Here is a 12321-nt window from a genome sequence, read left to right on the forward strand (position 1 = left end):
GGTCCTGCTTTGGGCAGGGGGCTGGACTTGATGACCTTCTGAGGTCTCTTCCAGCACTAGGATTCTATCATTCTATAACGGGAACATGGTTGTGTGTGGTGGGAAAGGGAATGTGGCTATGCTAGGTGGCAGGGTTCCAGTGGCTCTACAAAAAAGCATTTGCATTAGCACGGCTCCCCTTAACTGTTGTCTCAGCTTCAAGGTCCATGGAAACAGCATGACTAGAGTTTGGAGTCTTAATATGCTGATGCACAGGCAGAAAGAAGCTCAACTCCCCATAATCCCATCTTGAAATCAAGATGCCTTGGACTGAAGTTTCTACTCATCTTATGAAAGCAGCCACTACAAACTCTCAAACTGAGTAGGAGAATGTATCTATAATATATAAACTAGTTTTACTTGACAAGTAATAAAGACTTTCATACACACGTTTCCATTTACCCAAGTGTCATCTTGATTACTCTTAAATTAACTATGTCTCAGGAAATATAAATTGGGATTATATCAAACCTATAAATGACTTTAAAATATGCTAATGTGCACCAATAAGTTTCAACTGAGGTGCCTAGATATAAATTGAGTCAACAGGTGATTAAAGTGCTGAAACTGGAAAATTCATTACACAATTTCAGAACATTACTTTTCCAATGAAACTGCATACATCAAAAACAAAAATAAAACCAACCCCTTCCCCTCCCACAAAAGCAAAAAACAAAAAAACCCCAAACTAGTGTCATCTTAGAAATTTTTTACACAGCCTGATCTGTGGTATCACACAAAATTGAAAGGCAAGAGAAAGAAGCTTGATCACTGAAGAGTTACAAAAGACATTTTCATTGCTTTAACATTTGGTGAGTATCCTGAAAACTCGAACAAATTAAAACTGTCGTTGCAACTTAGTTGAGGTAGTAACAGCGAATTTCAGATAGAATAAGAAATAGCTTTGAAACATTCAGTGAAATCATGGATATAATATGTGTGTAAAAGGTTTGGTTCTTAATTACTGCCTGGAAAGTCTATTCAAAATTGTATTGTTTCAGTATTAAGTAATTATTTAAATTTCTAACTTTATAAAGTACACTTATTTTTGATTGAACTGTCACAAAACAGCTCCATAACATTTTATTTTGTATAAATTTTGATTGGCAAATCGATAAGAACCTGTTTGAAGGATTCACAGTTTAAATTATATCAAATATACCTACTCTGTATGCCTAGCATGCATTGCATGCTTGTCCTGCTGTGTGTAGTCCAACTTTCAATTTATTGGCCAAATCCAGATTGTAAGATGACACTCTCCAGTCCGCACGGAGAACAAACCTCTGCTCAGTGTGATCTCACATGCACTATACATGTGAGTTCATGCTGTAGGGAGGATGCCTTTTTGGACCATCTATAATATACAAGTGAACTGTTGTGTGCCTTGCTAAAATTGTCACAGGACATCACTGGATATACCCATTAATATCAAACTTGCCTCCCAAGAATGGCACACAGTCAGAATAAATTTACCACTTTGTGACTTCTAGATAAACTTAAGCCTCCTGGGGTGAATCCTCAACTTCTATTGCAAATTGTCATAGCTTTGGTGATTTCAGTGAAGATACAATAATGTACACAGATTGAGGTTGCCTCATAACCAATTTTATTTTACTTTTTCCAATTTAGCATTCATTCTTACATTTTGTTAATCAAATTATATACACATATTAATTCTCAAATCATTACTTAATTAAAGATACCCAAAATTCACCAAATTAACAGGAAATATGGAATAAGTAACTGATAAATTGAAATAATTTTAGACCATATATGTTGTTATAATACATACCCAAATATTCTCTCACACTGCTATATTTTCATACTGAAAGCCAGTTCCTGCACTTCTCAAGTGAGTGAAAATACTTCTGTTTAGGTCTTTTCAGGCTATCGCTTTTTATTTAATAATGAAGTAGGATTTAGTAGCATTAGTTATGTAATTAAAAAAATCATAACTCGATTTCTCATTTCAAGGAACCACAGCTCAAGGGGTTGATCCTGCTCCTATTGAGATAAATGGCAAAACTCAGTATTGCTTCAGTGAGAGTATGATTGGATCAGAGTTCTGTAAAGCTAATAAAATTGGAATTCTGCTTCATAATGCAAAAAGACACCCAAGAGATCAGTTATTATAAACTCAATCCTTTTTAAATTTCAATTTTTGTGAGTTTTAAACATAAGATAAATATTTGAAATGGTCTATGAGCATTAAATACTTATTATATAAATACAAAATATTACATTACAGGAATTGGATCTAGTCTGGCAAATCCAATGTTCCCACTGTATATAGCCTCACAACTGACGTACTCTACTTGGCGGATGTAGCTATATTAGTCTGAAGCAGTCAAATGATAATATTGTATCTATGCTAATCTGAGACTACTTCAGAGAGTGATTTATGTGTGATACCTACAGATCCACACATGCTGTAGACAGGGGTATTTTCCCACATAGGGGACCTACCATATCACCTGCTCCAGTTATTTTGTGTTTTCTGTTCTGAGGTAAGGCATCCCTGTGAGTGCTCCCGGCTGGAGCACTTAAGGGGAAAGCTGAGCCCTGTGCTCAGCAGCTCCTCTCCTACCCTCCAAGAGCTTCTGGAGCACCACATTTATGGCATTCAAATTCAGGGAGAGAGTGGGAAGAGCAGTGATGTGGGGGACACTCAAGGGAAGAGACTGGGGGGCTACAGAGCCCCATGGCCAAGGGCCAGAAGCATAGCCCCATGGCAGATGGCAGGGATCAGGCATGCAGCCTGGCAACTACAGGGTTTAGAGCCCTCCTGGTCCTCTGACATGGGGTTCTGTAGAACACCCTGCATTTTCCCTTGTGCACCTCCCCCCCTACAGTCCTCTTACAGGATGTTTCAAAAAAGGCTTCTATTTTCCAAAGTACCATGTCTAGACTGCGGTTTCAATTTCAAAATAGCACTTTTTCGAAAGAGCGCCATGATGCGATTATGCAAATGAAGCGCGGGAAATTCAAATCCCGGCTTCATTTGCAATTTTGAAGTGTCTAATGTACATCTCTCTGTCAAAAGAGGGATGTCGTCTAGACACACGATTTTCACTTATACTGAATTTATGTTGCCTAATCAAATGGCTTCTCCAACTTATGACCAATTTCATTTGTTGCACTATGCTTTACTCATACATTCAGAGAGATTTTCACCAGATCATTTGTTTTTCAAGAGACTGCTTCAGTGAGAGTATGATGTCAGAACCCCATGTCAGAGGACCAGGAGGGGAGCCCTGCAAGAGGGCTCTAAACCCTGTAGCTGCTAGGCTGCACGCCTGATCCCTCCCATCCGCCGTGGGGCTATGCTTCTGGCCCTTGGCCATGGGGCTCTGTAGCCTCCCAGTCTCTTCCCCTGAGTGTCCCTCACATGGCCGCTCTTCCCACTCCCTCCCTGAACTTGAATGCCGTAAATGTGGCACCCTATGGCCACGTCTAGATTACATGGCTCCGTCAACAGAGCCATGTAAAATAGTTTATTAGGCATAGTCACAGAAGCGGGGATTTAAATAATCCCTACTTCATTAAAATAAAAATGGCCACCGCGCTGTGCTGACAATCAGCTGATCTGGCACAGCGCGGCAGGCATTTTTATTTTAATGAAGCAGGGATTATTTAAATCCCCGCTTCTTTGACTGTGCCGAATAAACTATTTTACATGGCTCCGTCGACGGAGCCATGTAGTCTAGACATAGCCTATGTGTTATGATAGATAGTATTTTGCATTTTGGCACTTGTGTTCGAATAGCAGCATATGAAATTCAGTGCATTAATTTTAAGGTTTTTCATCTGTTAAGAATATCCATATAAATGAACTGGAGTGATCAAATAAGGATCCAGGACCTCTGAGGCCCTAGCTCACCCAGAGAACAAAGTGAAGACTAGAACTTTAACAGGGTTCAAAAATGTGCTAGGTAGATTCGTGGAGGTTAGGTCCATCAATTGCCATTAGCCAGGATGAGTAGGAACAGTGTCCCTAGCCTCTGTTTCTCTGCAGGTGACAGGGGAGGGATGACGTGAGGATTATCTATTGTGATCCTTCCCTCTAAGGCATCTGGTATTGGCCGCTGTTAGCAGACAGGATACTGGGCTACATGGACCTTTTGTCTGACCCAGTATGGCCCTTTTTATGTTATTATGTTCTTAGCCCAAAATAGAAATCCCATTACATCAGCCAAAAACAAACTAAGTCAGATGTTGAACTGTGTGTATTCCTTGCACTGCTTTCAAACCATTTGCTATACATTGATTAGCAGTGTGATAGTATTTACCAGTTTCCATGAGTTCATTTCGTCTACCTTTTTTGCTCAGTGTGAACTGATTGCTGCTCAGCATCTCCTTGTAAAGAGCAGATTGATCCTAGCAGCTCGATTGTCACAGCCATGTATAGAACAGAAGAAAAGGGGTGTGTGTGTGATCTTTTTTTGCTTGCCATTACCTGTGAAACCATTGCTGCATCTCTTTGTTCTCTGTCTAGACACTAAAAAGTGTCAGACTGGTATTGTCTTCAGAATATAAGTACAATCAAAAAAGAAAATACCCTACCAAGATTCCAAAAAAGAAATTAGCAATTAACTTCTGCTACGAAAGACAGCAAATGGAATCCCCACTGTAAAGATAGTCACTGTATAGAGAGCATATCATGTTGCCCACATCACACTGATCAAGCTCATCTAAGCTGTGATTTATAGCCCACTAAAGCTGACCTCGAGGGTCTTAGCTTCAAGCCCTTACTGTCTCCACTATTCTTTCCTTTCTCTTAACTTCTTCCTCTGCCTTATGTTGGAGAGTAGTGAATAAACAGGGCTTTTCACCAGGAAGTCAGCAGTTGATAGGAGCAGAACAATGGATTTACCACCCAAAATCTAGGGCACTGGAAAGTGTTCATTCAAATACATGATATTAAAAAACATCAAATGGTGCATTTTACTTACCTTTTTATTGTGCCATTTATGGTTGATGACCGAAGAAACTTTTCTCCAGTAAATCAATCAGATGGCATGAGTCTGGTAAAGGTTAGCATGGCCTGTGTGAAGCCTGATATAGATGCTGCCCTTTTCTCTTATTGGGCTGGAAGAATGAATGGCAAAGGCAGGATGCTGAACCACTGAGCTTTGGAAAAGACTTCATTCAGATGGACTTTTGTCTCCATTCAGATAGAACATAAGAACGGCTATACTGGGTCACAGCAAAAGTCCATCTAAACCAATATCCTGTCTTCTGGATACAGAGGCAACAGCATGGGGGCAGGGAGGCAGCTTTGTGGGAGCTGGTGTTCATGGGGAGCCAGCTTAAAAGCCATCTCCCCATGTGCTGACTCCTGGGAAACTCCCTTCTACCCCACATGTAAACTCCAGAGGTACCAGGTTCAGTTCCACCTGTTGGCATAATACCTGCAGTCAAGAGATATTTCCTAACCCAGAGGAGGCTCGCCTGTCACACCATTTGGAGGTTGGGGAAGCAGAAGACAGTGGTTACATGTTTACCTAAATAAATGCATTGTAACATCTCTGCTATAGACACAAGCCTCCCAAAATGGTGAGTAAACCACTGGGGAAGGAGACTTCATTGTTGCAGGGCCTTACTGTAGTCTGAGTACGTGTGTCTGTGGGAGAGCTAACACAGCAGGGGGGCTCTATAATAATGTCCACACATTTTCTGCAGGCTGTGTTCATGTTGGAAGATATTTCGCTGAGACAGGAGTCTTCTGCCAGACTGTGGCTTCTGTCCTCACCTATATGCTGCTAGCCTATGTGTAGCAATGAGCCCCTCCCTTATGGCACAGTGGTGTGGGAATGTTACCCTTAATGGACAGTGAACATAGCAGCTCTGGCAAGGAACCTGAGGAGGCAGATAGCCCAGCAGCTGCATGACACTTTTGATGACATCTGTGAGGCTGATTACCATGAAGTGAGAGAGTCCATCAACACCCTGTTCTGCATCTGACTAGCTCTCAGTCAGTACTAGGAGCACTCAGTCCCAAGACTGATTTCTGCAACCCTCCAGCCCCCAATAGCTCGCTTCAGTGGTGCCAGAAAATGAAAGCCACTTACCAGGCGTGACTCTGCTGTTGTGCTTCCCCAACCTTCAAGTGGCGTGACAGGCTAGCCCCCTCTGGGTTAGAAAACAGCTCTTGACTGCAGGGCTGACTTATCCATTAGGCACAGTAGGCACAGTGCCTACTGCCCACAATACTTTTAGGGGCCCACGAACATTTTTTAATTTCTTTTAAAATCAGAAGAAAAAAATTAACTTTTAGGGTAGAAGAAAGTGTTTTAATTTTTTTCTCACATCAGAAAAAAATGAAACTTTTAGGGCCCATGAAAATCAATTAAATTTTGCCTAAAACAGAAAATAAAATAAAATGTTGAAGTATTTAAAGTTATATCAAAAATAATTTTTAATATTTATTTTTATGGAGGAAGGGGCCCATGAAGGCAAAAGTGTCTAGGGCCCACAAAAGTCATAATGCGGCCCTGCTTGACTGCAGGTGTAATGCCAACAGGTGGAACTGAACCTGGGACCTATGGAGCTTAATGCATAAGCCTCTACAGCTTGCGCTAAAAAGATAGCTGGCTCTCAGCTCAGATTGTAGAGCAGGCTCATTTTCTCTCTCTCCCTGTAAATGGTCTAAGTGCAACTACATAGGACAGAGAGCCACACCCAGAAGGTATGTGGGTTACACAGGCATCTGCACCCTCATCCACAATTTCTTCCTCCTGGCTCCAGTCCCCACAGACTCTTGCTACCTTTCAAAGGTGGAAGCTCTGCAGGAACAAGGCGCCATTTTGAGTGCATGGGGGAGGGCACTAGCTTTTCAGCCCATTTCCCAGTTGCTAAGGGAATGAGGGGAAAGTGCTTGCATTCCATGCATGCCTCTCAGACCTGGCTGGTGAAGGGAGCTCACCAGCCAAGTGTGAGAGGAATGCATGGAATGCAAGCACTTTCCTTTCACTCCCTTAGTGTCCAGGGAATGGGATGAAAAGCTAGCCATGTCCTGGAGCTCACGGATGCTGTTCCCCCTACACGCCTGAAATGGTGCCTTGTGCAAGGAGCAGCAGTGGGGAACTCAAGCAGTGGCTGGCCCTGTGCTCTCCAGTGCTTTGCTTTTGAAATGTACAAGAGCCCTCTGGGACTCTTGTACATTTCAAAAGCAGGTTGCTCGGGGCTAGCTCGGAGATCTGCTTGAGTCCCTGCTGGCCCAGTGCTCCTCGCCGCACTTCCACCTTTGAAATGTAGCAAGAGCCTCTGGGGCTCTTGCTACATTTCAAAGGTGGAGGCGCACTTATCGACTAATTGAATAGTTCATGCAAATTCCATCAACTATCTGATTAGCTGATTAATCTAAATTTAACTTCCCTATGCCAGTGTAGATAAGGCCTTGGTCAGCTTAAGCAAATTCAGCCAGAACAAAACTCTGGCTCTTCCTGAGGCTCCTTTGACCAGACAGGGACACCCTTTCTTGCCCCTCTAGTCCCAGACTGGAACTGAACTTCTCAGGACCTGCAATTCCTTTTCTCTGAGGCTGATGGGCTCTGATTGGCCTCTGTGGGCAGGCCTGGAAGGCCCTCCTTTGTTCCTCCCTTTTAAGGACAGCATAGACTAAGAACATGGGGTTTCCTGTGGGGAGCTGCAAAGGCCAAGAACACCCCGTAATATAAAAGGAACTGAGAGTAGACAAATGCAAGATAAAAGATATCAGAAGGAACAGTTTGACCTATTCATAGGCCTTCTAGAGAGAAGCCTGGTGTCACTGTGTGTAGCTACTTGCAAATATCTGCTTATTTGGCTGCTATGACATACTGAGCAAAGATAAAGAAATAATACTGAAAAAATTGTAACACTATAATATACATCAAATGGTATGTCCTTTCTACAAATAATAAGTTAATCTTATCCCCGAAAGAACATAGAAGCAATAGAAAAGATCCAGAGAAAGGCAAAGCAAATAAGAGCCAGGGAAAGACATTAAATAGACTAGATCTATCTAACGTACACAAGATTTGTAAAAGGCAACATAATGGGGTAAATAAATTGATACATAGTACAGAGAAGGACAATAATACACTTCTATTTCCACTCATATAATTCAAGAATAAGGTGATACCAAATAAAATGTTTAAAAAAATTTTATATACAAGGATGTAAACATTTTTACACAATTTATAATTGACCTGTGAAACTAGCTATCACAAGACATAATTGAGACAAAGAGCTCAGTAAGATTAAGAAACAGGTCAGACGTTTCCATGAGTAGAAGGACTCTCAGCTACCATTCCATTAGCTAAGGTAAATATAAGCACCTTAAGCACTTCTACAATAATACAGCTGCTGGCTCCTCTTACTTTGTTGAAACTCATTACTAATAATGTTGTTATTCAGCCTGAGGGAACCAAAGAATTAACATTGGCCATCTGTTTTTCCTGCTTTCATATTCTGCAGCAACCATGCAATTACCCCTGTCTTGCATGATGCCATTTTCCAGTATGTTCATAATTTCCTACTCATGACATAATTTCCCTTCTATTTTTTTTTCTGGAGAACAGAATTATTTTTGGTGGCAGCTGTCTCTTGCCAGACTAAGCTATTTTCTGATATTCCTGAAGAAGCTCTTCCCGCCAGCACTTGCAAACAGTTCAGAATGTCTATTATCTCATGTTTAAAAATTGCCACCCCTTTCTATGGCTCCAGCAGAAATCTGGGAGATATTATTTCGGTTTTCTGCCTCATGATCACTGGTTCTTTTCCTTGATGACTTCCTGGGGATTTTCTCAACAAAATTTCCAGTCTGCCATGCATTGGAAATCTAGGTGATCCCGACAAGGATGCGTGTAAGCAAGTTCAAATTGTATCTGACAGATGTTTTAACAGCATGTTGCTATAACATGAAATTCTAAAGACTTATCCTATGGTTGTGTCAGCACTGCTACAAAAAAAACCCTTGGTTTTTATGTGGATTATATATTAGCTCTGAATAGATAATGAAAGTCAGTGGTGGGGATTCAGCTTTTCACTAATCAGGGGGCAGACTTACAAAGGAAACCCCAGGGTACATGATATTATGAAACAAAATCTGAGTCTTTATGGGTCATAAGGATCACTTTTGCAAAAGTGGACTTTAATGATAAGTGTTTCCATTTTGAGTTATCCAACTTAAGGCACCTTCAGGCCAGATTTTTAAGGGACTCGGCACCCACTAGTCTAACTAAAGACAATGGAAACAGTGAGTTCTCTGTATTTCTAGTTATCTCAGGTTGGAAGCTCAAAATTGAAGCACCCAAAATTACAGGCAAATTTGGAAAATTTGGCCATAAATTCCCAAGACCACAGCTGGAGTCTGAATTAGAGCTTGAATTAGAATTCATGGACTACTTATCAGTGGATGTGTATCCAAGCCACCAGGACACACTTCTAACAGCTTCCTTTTGGCAGGTTTATTTTCGCAGGTCATTCTAGAATGCTGCTCTTCTTCAAAGGGCAAAGTCCAACATGCTAGTAAAGAGACAGCACAAGCTCTACTGCAGACTCCCTCTGGAGGCCAGCCTGAGTATCTAGGCCTGATTGGGTCTTGGCAGGTTTGCAGAAAGCTAAGGGACATGGCCCTTTCCTCAAACACCTGGCCAGAAACACCCACTGAATTGTACTGTAAAACCTACTCTTGCTCATTGGAATAGGTTCTACAGCTCTCCATCCATACCCCCTGCAGGGGATGGCAGGAACAACTGTTATAGATTCCCTTTGGCCTGCTCACACATTGCATCCTGTGCACTCAAAGCTGAGTTCCACACCACACACAAGTCTGCTGGCCCCAGTCCCCACACACACCCAATAGGACTGCTCTGTCTTGTTCCCAAAAGGGGGATGGGTATGTACCTAAAGAATTATCAAAACTAGGTTCATCAAAGGAAGGTGGATCAAAAAATGAACGTGCATGTTAGATGATGTTTTGCATTCTTATAGTAGGTGATCGCTTCTTGTAATGGAATTATTTGGCCTCCTACTCAACCCCTCCAAGACTGCTAAAATTCACAAGCACGTAATTTCCAATAGGAAGACACTATCTATGGAATTTTTGATTGATGAACTTTTCAGAATGGTTGTTCTCAAGTAGGCTCACTGTGTGTGTTCCGCTCCTTCAGCAACTTGACAGTAAATGGTCTTATGCACAATAAAGCCCTGATCCAAGGTCCATTGAAATCAATGGAAAGACTCCTACTGGCTTTAGCAGGCATTGTTTCAGCCTTAACCAAGCTTTAACTGGTATGTTCATAGTGTATATGTAACCACCACCAGGCGCACTTGAACCTGGGACTTCTGGAGCTTAGTAGAGGGAGCCTCTACCCTCTGAGCTAAAAGCCAGCTAGCTCTCAATTGTAGAGGTCTCTTGTTCTTAGCTGTTGCTATGGTCTAAATGCCACAATGGGACAGTGAAACACACTGGGGGGCTATGTCTACACTCGCAGCTTCTTGCGCAAGTAATACGCAAATGAGGCTAAGCGTGGAATATTGCTGAGCCTCATTTGCATACCTAATGAGCCACCATTTTTTTCAGAAGAGGCTCTTGCCCAAGAAGGAGCATCTACACTGCCCCTTCTTGCGCAAGAAACACCTTCTTGTGCAACGCCGTTACACCTATTGCTTTTCAGGAAGAACGGCATTGTGCAAGAGGGTTTTTCTTGCACAAGAAGGGGCAGTGTAGATGCTCCTTCTTGCGCAAAAGCCTCGTCTGAAAAAATGGTGGCTCATTAGGTATGCAAATGAGGCTCAGCGATATTCCACGCTTAGCCTCATTTGCATATTACTTGCGCAAGAAGCCGCGAGTATAGACATAGCATAGGTGTGTGGGTTACATAGACACAGAAAAGTGAATTTCCCAGTCAGCACAGCTGCAGTAGCCTCCTATTTGTGGCTGGCGATAAAGCAGGCACCAGCACATGGAGTGTGGAGTCTAGCAGGGTGCCGAGGGAGAAACCAGGCAGTAGAGTCTTCCCTCCCTGTGCACCCCAAAGAAGGGGGGAACATGGGGCTGAAGCCCCAACTATTAGCATCTTCCCCGCCATGTCTGAAACCTCTTTCAGAGGCTCCCCCAGCACTGGCTACAGACCCTGTTCCCACATGGACCCCCCCCCATGGAGCTGAAGCCCTTTTCCACTGCAGATGACGCTTGCCGCAGGGCGGAAGCCCTGTTCTTGGGTGGCCCTGACCATGGAGCTCAGTACCATTCCCTTGTGACCCTTGCCTCACAGCTGAAGCCCTTTTGCCACCACGGAGTCAGCCCTGTTCCTGGGTGGCCCTCGCTGCGGGGCTGAAGCCCCATTGAAAGGCTGCGGGGCTGAAGCCCCACTGAAAGGCAGCCCAGGCTGCGGAGCACAGCCCTATTCTCAGATGACCCCAGCCACAGGACTGAATACCTGTCCCTGGGTGGTTCCCACTGGAGGGTGGGGGGACCCACCCCTGCCCCATCCATTTCCTCCCCCCACCTCCACTGTGGGGCTGGAGCCCCAAGCACATGTTGTGGGGCTGAATTTCATACCTGCAGTGCTGCAAGGTGGACAAAGGAGCTGTTGGAGATTGGAGCTTCAGCTGCTGTAGCCCCAAGCACCGGCAGCTCCTCCCTCACCCCTGCACTGTGGGAGTGGAGCCCTGAGCACTGATGGCTCCCCCCCCGGCTGCTGCAGGGATGAACCCCTGAGCTCTGGCAGCTCCCCCACACCCTCTGTGGGGCTGAAGCCTTGATTGCCAACAGCCTCTCCCCTGCTTTGGGTTAAAATCCCGAGCTCCAGCAACCCTCCCTTGGTTTCCCATATAGGGCATAGGGAAATGTGGTCACCCTATACATAATACTACTTGATTTCCTAAAAGTCAGAATCATTAACACACAAGAACCCCCAAACAGAGAAAAACAAAAGCAGGCTGTTCCCTAAATCAAAGATTCACAATTTATCCCACATTACCCTAGGATAGCTGCCTGCTGCTAGGCACCGGTCACATGCTTCTTTACAGAGGCCCCAGCTGATAAGCTGTTAGAATGTTCAGTGGTAGATCACTATTTTAATACAATATTCCATAAACAACAATAAGGTGTTTTTTTAAGTGGTGACATATAATTAATGAAAATAAACCTATGCTGCTAATTTAATATTGTGTCATACAGGATAAACAGAGAAAAACCAGGACAGCATTCACCGTACATTTAAAGTATAGTCTAATCCATTCTATTTTCTTAATTTTACAGCTAATTTCTTTTACAGCTAATTTTTTATA

The 12321-nt window shown here is 43.1% G+C and overlaps 1 protein-coding gene across 7 annotated transcripts in view; it reads right to left on the minus strand.

The window, feature by feature from the left end:
• The window catches only part of STK32B (serine/threonine kinase 32B), a 291208-nt gene that overhangs the window by 100309 nt on the left and 178578 nt on the right, over positions 1 to 12321 (minus strand). The gene's annotated exons all lie outside the window — the stretch shown is intronic.

The sequence above is a fragment of the Pelodiscus sinensis genome, chromosome 4 (genome assembly GCF_052426305.1).
Source record: "Pelodiscus sinensis isolate ZL-2025 chromosome 4, ASM5242630v1, whole genome shotgun sequence".
Taxonomy (NCBI): domain Eukaryota; kingdom Metazoa; phylum Chordata; order Testudines; family Trionychidae; genus Pelodiscus; species Pelodiscus sinensis.